This window comes from Somniosus microcephalus, unplaced genomic scaffold (genome assembly GCF_052327205.1).
Source record: "Somniosus microcephalus isolate GS21.2 unplaced genomic scaffold, FLI_Smic_1.0 unresolved_chr2, whole genome shotgun sequence".
Classification (NCBI taxonomy): Eukaryota; Metazoa; Chordata; class Chondrichthyes; order Squaliformes; family Somniosidae; genus Somniosus; species Somniosus microcephalus.
The window spans coordinates 31,605,158-31,613,366 of NW_028225180.1; positions in this window are offsets into that span (position 1 = coordinate 31,605,158).

Here is an 8,209-nt window from a genome sequence, read left to right on the forward strand (position 1 = left end):
TGCATTTATTACAGTCAAAACATTTAATTGGGTAAATGGAGAGAAACTAATTCCTCTGGTGGGGGAGTGTAGCACAAGGTGGCATGAACTTAAAATTAGAGCCTGGCCATTCAGGGGTGATGTCAGAAAGCTCTTCCTCGCACCAATGTTAGTGGAACTCTGGAACACTTTCCCTCACATAGCTGATGAGGCTCGGTCAATTACAATTGTCAAAACTGAGATTAATAGATGTTTGTTAGGCATTAAGGTTTACGGAACCAAGGTAGGTCCAAGGAGTTAATAAACAGATCAGCCAAAACGAAAATCAAAATTGATATATTATTGTATGTTATGGTATTAGAGTTAGAGGGGCAATGCTGATGATTGAGCTAAGATAGAGGTCAGCCATGATCTAATTGAATGGAGGAACAGACCAAAGGTTGAATAGTCTTTTCCTGTTCCTATGTAGCTATTATAATATAATTTTACTGGTGTAGAAATTATATAAAATATATCACAAATAACCAGAAGATCTTCCTACTACTGGACTCCCAAACACGTAGAATGGGGTTTACACTGAATGTCTAGCCGTCTTCCGAATATAAATTGGTGTCAACGTCTCTCGTACTGAGATCTCACAGATTGTTGCCCTGGCAATAGAGGAAATCGCTCAGGCAGAATAACTGAAACAGAAATAACAAAACCAACATCAAGTTGTCTGAGTTTATTTCGGAGCATTAGCCCTGAACATTATAACTTTGCAGCTGCGATTCCAGCAACACATTTTACACCACAAGACCGGATATTGCATATTTACTGACTGCATCGCCAGTTCTAGCTGTAAAGAGAATTAAACAGCATCTTCAGAAGTAAAGCTACAAACTAATCACATTATTAGAAGTCGGCGTGTCATCTCCAAAAATCAGATCGTCCTAAACCATGTGCATCTGCAACTTAACCGTGCCCATTTACCGAATTCTACGGCACAAAATTTCTACATTTGAAATGTTAAAAAAATGAATAAACAAATTTCTTGAACTCCAGTTAGTGTTTAAATGGCTGAAACATTGTGCTTTTATTTCCTGCTAAAATCAATTCCACATAATAATCGTGCGATTGTGTCGAAAGAGCAAGGACAAGAATCCAGAATGTGTCAGGACAAATACCGCTCTCAGTTTAATAAAAAGAACCTACGGCAAATGCAGGCAGCGGGATCAGGTGACCACTGAAAACCTTCATTCTGACACAACACACAAAATAATCAATTGGAATTATATTTACACACCCTTATTTAAAAAAGTAACATTTATTCATAATTTTATCTCGGGTTTATCGTTCATTAATGACCATTTAATTGAACGACAATTGCTAACTCCAGATAAAAATTAAATTAGGGCAATAACTTTGAGAAGAATATTCCAGCTTCTAGTTAAGAATTGCAAGAATATTTATTTTGATAGTTCGATATGAAATATGTTTTAATACAGTAACATTATAGGAATATAGGTACACAGAAACAGCCCTTCGAGCCTAACACCTTATATCGTCCTTTGCTCCATGTCCCTTCAAACCTTTGGTTAACGAAGAAAACTGATCCCAGATTTAAAATTAGCAATTGAGCTATCACAATTGGGCGATTGCAGAAGAGAATTCAAAGCTTCTGCCACACTTTGCTCGTGGAGATTTTTTCTACCTTCACTCCTGAAAGGCCTGGCTCTAATTTTTAGACCCTAATCCCTTGTCCAAGACTACGCAACCAGCGGAATATTTTCTCTTTGTCTACCTTATCATTTCCCCTGAATATCTTGAAAACATCACCCAAATCACTACTTAAACTTCTAAATTCCAGGGAGCAGTTTGTGTAATCTTTCCTCTTAGTTTAAACCTTGGAGTGCAGGTATCATTTTGGTAAATCTAAAATGCACTTCCTCCAAGGCCAATTTTTCCTTCCGAAAGTTTGGTACCCAGAACTGCTCACAGTACTCCAGGTGTGGTATAAAAGGGTGTTGTATAACTATAGCATAATTTCTACCTCCTTGTATTGTAGTCCTTTATATATAACGGCCTGCATTCAATTAGTCTTTTTGATTATATTCTGTACCTGTCCATGACATTTTAATGATTATGTTCATGGAAACCCAAGTGTCATTTGACCTCGATAGCAAAATACTGCAGATGCTTGAAATCCGAAATAACAACAGAAAATGCTGAACACTGGGCCCATCCTCCCCTGGTTATACACTGGCTGAACAAGCAGTCCCCGCCCACCCCGAGTTGCACACTGTCTCATCTCATCTCCAGTATGACCCGACACTGTGACAATCCTCCCTGGGTGACACACTGTCTGACCTCACTGGGCCCATCGTCCCGGGTGACAAACTGCCTGATCTCACTGGGTCCATGCTCCCGGGTGAAACAATGCCTCATCTCACTGAGTCCATGCTCCTTGGCTTACACAGTAACTATTCCCACTTGGCCCATCCTCCCCGGTTTAAACACTATCTGATCTCACTGGGACCATCCTCCCTGGGTTACACAATGTCTGATCTCACTGGGCCCATCCTACCCGGGTTACACACTGTCTGATCACACTGGGCCCATCCTCCCCTGGTTATACACTGGCTGATCACACTGGGCACAACAACCCAGGGTTACACATCCTCCCATCTCACTGGGCCCATCCTAAACAGGTTATGCACTGGCTGACCACATAGGGCCCGACCTCCCCGGTTTACCCAATGACTCTTCTCATTGGGCCCATCCTACACAGGTTATGCATAAATCATCTCACTGGCCCATCCTCAACGGGTTACACACTATCTTATCTCACTGGGCCTATCCACCTCAGGTTACACACTATCAGATCTCACTGGGCCCATCGTCCCTGGGTTACACAATGTCTGATCTCACTGGGCCCAGTCTCCCTGGGTTACTCACTGTCTGATCTCACTGGGCCCATCCTACACTGGGTAAACTCATTTGATCTTACAGTGCCCATTCTCCACGGGTTACAAACTGTCTGCTCTCACTTGGCCCAACCTCCCCCGGCTACACACTGACTGATCTCACTGGGCCCATCATCCCCGGGATAAAAACTGGCTGTTCTCACTGGGCCCATCCTCCCCGTGTTACACACTCTCTGATATCACAGGACCAATCCTCCGCAGGTCACAGACTTTCTGATCTCATTGGCCCCATCTTCCGCGGGTCACACACTGCCTGACCACACTGGGCCCATCCTCCTCTGGTTACACACTGGCTGACCAAATAGGCCCCGTCCACCCCGAGTTACACACTGTGATCTCATCTGCAGTGTGATCCGACACTGTGACAATCCTCGCTGGGTGACTCACTGTCTGACCTCACTGGGCCCATCCTACCGGGTGACACAATGCCTCATCTCACTGGGTCCATGCTCCTCAGCTTACACAGTGACTTTTCCCACTTGGCCCATCCTCCCCGGTTTAAACACTATCTGATCTCACTGGGACCAACCTCCCTGGGTTACACAATGTCTGATCTCTCTGGGCCTATCCTACCCGGGTTACACACTGTCTGATCACACAGGCACCTTCCTCCCCTTGTTACACACTGGCTGATCACACTGGGCACAACAACTCCGGGTTACACATCCTCTCTTCTCACTGGGCCCATCCTAAACAGGTTATGCACTGGCTGATCACACAGGGCCCAACCTCGCCGGTTTACCCAATGTCTCATCTCACTGGCCCATCCTCCACGGGATACACACTATCTTATCTCACTGGGCCTATCCACCTCAGGTTACACACTATCCGATCTCACTGGGCCCATCCTCCCTGGGTTACACAATGTCTGATCTCACTGGGCCCAGTTCCCTGGTTTACTCACTGTCTGATCTCACTGGGCCCATCCTACACTGGTTAAACTCATTTGATCTCACTGGGCCCATTCTTCACGGGTTAAAAACTGTCTGATCACATAGAGCGCATCCTCCCCGGGTTATGCACTGGCTGATGTTACTGGGCCCATCCTCCCCGGGTCACACACTCTCTGATCTCTTTGGGCCTATCCTACAAATGTTACACACATGTGATTACACTGGGCCCATTCTCCACGGGTTTCACACCAGCTTATTTCACTGGGCTCAACCTCACTGGCTTATACGCTGTCTGAAATCACTGGGCCCAGGCACCCGGGTCACACACTTTCTGACCTCACAGGATCCCGGGTTGCACACTGTCAGATCTCACTGTGCCATCCTCCTCGTGTTGCTCACCGTCTGATCTCACTGGGCCTATCCTCCATGGATTACATATACCTGATCTCACTGGACCCATTCTCCCCAAGTTTCACACTGGCTTATTTGACAGAACACATCCTCACCAGCTTATACACTATCTGTTCTCACTGGGCCCTTGCACCCGGGTCAGACACATTCTGATCTCAATGCGCCCATCCTCCCCGGATTACACACTGTCGTACCTCACTGGGCCCATCCTCCACAGAAGACACATGTCTGATATCACTGCACACATACCCGCCAGATTTCATGCAGTCTGATCTCACTGGGCATAACCTTCCCGGGTTACAAACTGTCAGATCTCACTGGGCCATTCCTCCCCGGGTTATACGCTGTCTGATTCAATGGGCCCATCCTCCCCTGGTTACACACTGACTGATCTCACTGGGGCAATCCTCGCCGGGTCACACACTGTATGATCTCACTGGGCCCAACCTCCCCGGGTTAAAAACTGGCTGTTCTCACTGGGCCCATCCTCCCCGTGTTACATACTGTCTGATCTCACAGGACCAATCCTCCACAGGTCACATCTTTCTGATCTCACTGGCCCCATCCTCCGTGAGTCACATACTGCCTGATCACACTGGGCCCATCTGCCCCGTGTTACACACTATCTGATATCACTTTACACATCCTCCCCACGTTACACACTGTAGGATACACACTGGGCCTATCCTCCCCGGGGTACTCACTGACTGATGTCATTGGACTCATCCTCCCCAAGTTACACTCTCTCTGACCTCACTGGGCCCCTCCTCCCCGGATTAAAAACTGACTGATCTCACTGGGCCCACCCTTCACATTTTACACACATCTGAACTCACTGTGCCCATCTTCCACGGGTTACATATGTCTGACCTCACTGGACCCATCTGCCCCGCGTTACACACAGTCTGATCTCACTGGCTATATCATCCACGGTTTAAACACTGACTGATCTCACTGGCCCCATCCACCCCGTGATGCACACTGTCTGATCTCACTGGGCACATCCTCCCCGCTTTATACAGTGTCTGATCTCACTGGGCACATCCTTCTCGAGGTACGCAATGCCTAATCTCACTGGGTCCATTCTCCCAGATTTAAACAAACTCTGATCTCGCTGGGCACATATACCTGGACTGGAAACTGGCTGATCTCACTGCGACAATCCTACCTCTGTGACAAACTTTCTGACCTCACAGGGCCCATCCTGCCGGTTGACACACTGTCTGGTCTCACTGGGGCCATGCTCCCCGGGTTACACAGTGACTGCTCCCACTGGCCCCATCCTCCCCCGTTTACACACTATCTGATCTCACTGGGCCCATCCTCCCTGGGTTACACACAGTCTGATCACACTGGGCACATCATCTCCGGGTTACCCAACGTCTGATCTCACTGGGCCCATCCTCCCCGGCTTACACACTGTCTGATCACACTGGACACATCCTCCCCCGCTTACAAACTGTCTGATCTCACTGTGCCCATCCTAAACAGGTTACGCACATGTGATCTCACTGGATGCATCCTCCACGGGTTACACACTATCTTATCTCATTGGATCCATCCTCCTCGGCTAAAACCATGTTTGAATTCACTGGGCCCATCACCCCCGTGTTACACAATGTCTTATCTCACTGGATCTCACTGGCCGCCTTATCTGAGGAAGGATGTTCTTGCCATGGAAGGAGTGCAGCGAAGATTCACCAGGCTGATACCTGGGATGGCAGGAATGACGTACGAGGAGAGTTTAGGTCGATTGTGCTTGTACTCACTGTAGGTTAGATGATTGAGAGGGGATCCCATTGAAACTTATAAAATTCTGTCAGGTCTGGACAGACTAGATGCAGGGAGGATGTTCCCGATGGCCAGGGAGTCCAGAACTAGGGGTCATAGTCTAAGGATAACTGGTAAGCCATTTATGACTGAGATGAGGAGGCATTACTTCACCCAGAGAGTGGTGAACATCTGGAATTCTCTGCCACGGAAGGCATTGGAGATTAATTCATTAAATATATTCAAGAAGGAGTTAGATATATTTCTTAAGGCTAAAGGGATCAAGGTGTATGGGGAGAAGGCAGGGACAGGGTACTTAATTAGGATGATCAGCCATGATCTCATTGAATGGTGGAGCAGGCTCGAGGGGCCGAATGGCCTACTCCTGCTCCTATCTTCTATGTTTCTATGTTTCTACGATCCATCCTCCCCTGGTTACACACTGTCTGATCACATAGTGCCCATCCTCCCCGGATTACACACTGTCTGATCACATAGTGCCCATCCTCCCCGGGTTACACACTGTCTGATCACATAGTGCCCATCCTCCCCGGATTACACGCTGGCTAATCTCACTGGGCCCATTCTCCACGGGTTACATATGTCTGATCTCACTGGGCCGATCTTCCCCGGGTAGCACACAGTCTGATCTCACTGGTTCAATCCTCCCCCGGCTGCAAACTGTCTGATCTCACTGGGTCCATCCTCAGCGGTTACACACCTTTTGATATCGCTGGGCTCATCTTCCCCCGGGTTATACACTGTCTGATCTCACTGTGCCGATCCTCCCCAGGTTACACACTGTCTGACCTCACAGGGCCCATCCTCCCTGGGTTACACACTGTCTGAACTGACAGGGCCCATCCTCCCTGGGTTACACACTGTCTGATCTCACTGGGCCCATCCTCCCTGGGTTAAACAATGTCTGATCTCGCTGGACACATCCTCCCCGGGTAACACACTGTTTAATCTCACTGGGCTCACCCTCCCCGGTTTACAGACTGTCTGATCACAATGGGCCCATCCTACCCGGGTTACACACTGTCTAATATCACTGGACCCATCCTCCCCGGGTAAAACACTGTCTGATCTCACTGGGCGCATCCTCCATGGGTTGCACACTGTCTGATCTCACTGGACCCATCCTCCCCGTGTTACACACTGTTTGATCTCACTGGGCCCATCCTCCCCGGGTTACACCCTGTCTGATCTCACTGGGCCCATCCTCCCCGGTTACACACTGTCTGATCTCACTGGGTGCATCCTCCCCGGGTTACACACTGTCTGATCTCACTGTGCCCATCCTCCCCGGTTTGCACACTGTCTGATCTCACTGGGCCCATCCTCCCTGGGTTACACACTGTCTGATCTCACTGGACAGATCCGCCCCGGGTAACACACTGTTTAATCTCACAGGGCTCACCCTCCCAGGATTACACACTGTCTGATCTCATTGGGCCCATCCTCCCCGTTTTAAACACTGTCTGATCTCACTGGGCCCATCCTCCCCGGGTTAGACACTGTCTGATCTCACTGGACCCATCCTCCCCGTTTTAAACACTGTCTGATCTCACTGGGCCCATCCTCCCCGGGTTAGACACTGTCTGATCTCACTAGAGCCATCCTCCCCAGGTTATACACTGTCTGATCTCACTGGGTCCTTCCTCCCGGGTTACACACTGTCTGATCACACTTTGCCCATCCTCCCCAGGTTACACACTGTCTGACCTCACAGGGCCCATCCTCCCAGGGTTACACACTGTCTGATCTCACTGGGCCCATCCTCCCTGGGTTATACAATGTCTGATCTCGCTGGACACATCCTCCCCGGGTAACACAATGTCTGATCGCACTGAGCCCATCCTCCCTGGGTTACACAATGTCTGATCTCGCTGGACACATCCTCCCCAGGTAACACACTGTTTAATTTCACTGGGCTCTTCCTCCCCGGTTTACAGACTGTCTGATCACAATGGGCCCATCCACCCTAGGTTACACACTGTCTGATCTCACTGGGCCCATCCTCACCGGGTTAAACACTGTCTGATCTCACTGGGCCCATCCTCCCCGGGTTACACACTGTCTAATCTCTCTGGGCCCATCCTGCGCGGGTTACACTCTGACTGATCTCATTAGACCCGTCCTCCACAGGTTTCACACTGTCTAATCTAACTGGACCCATCCTCCCCG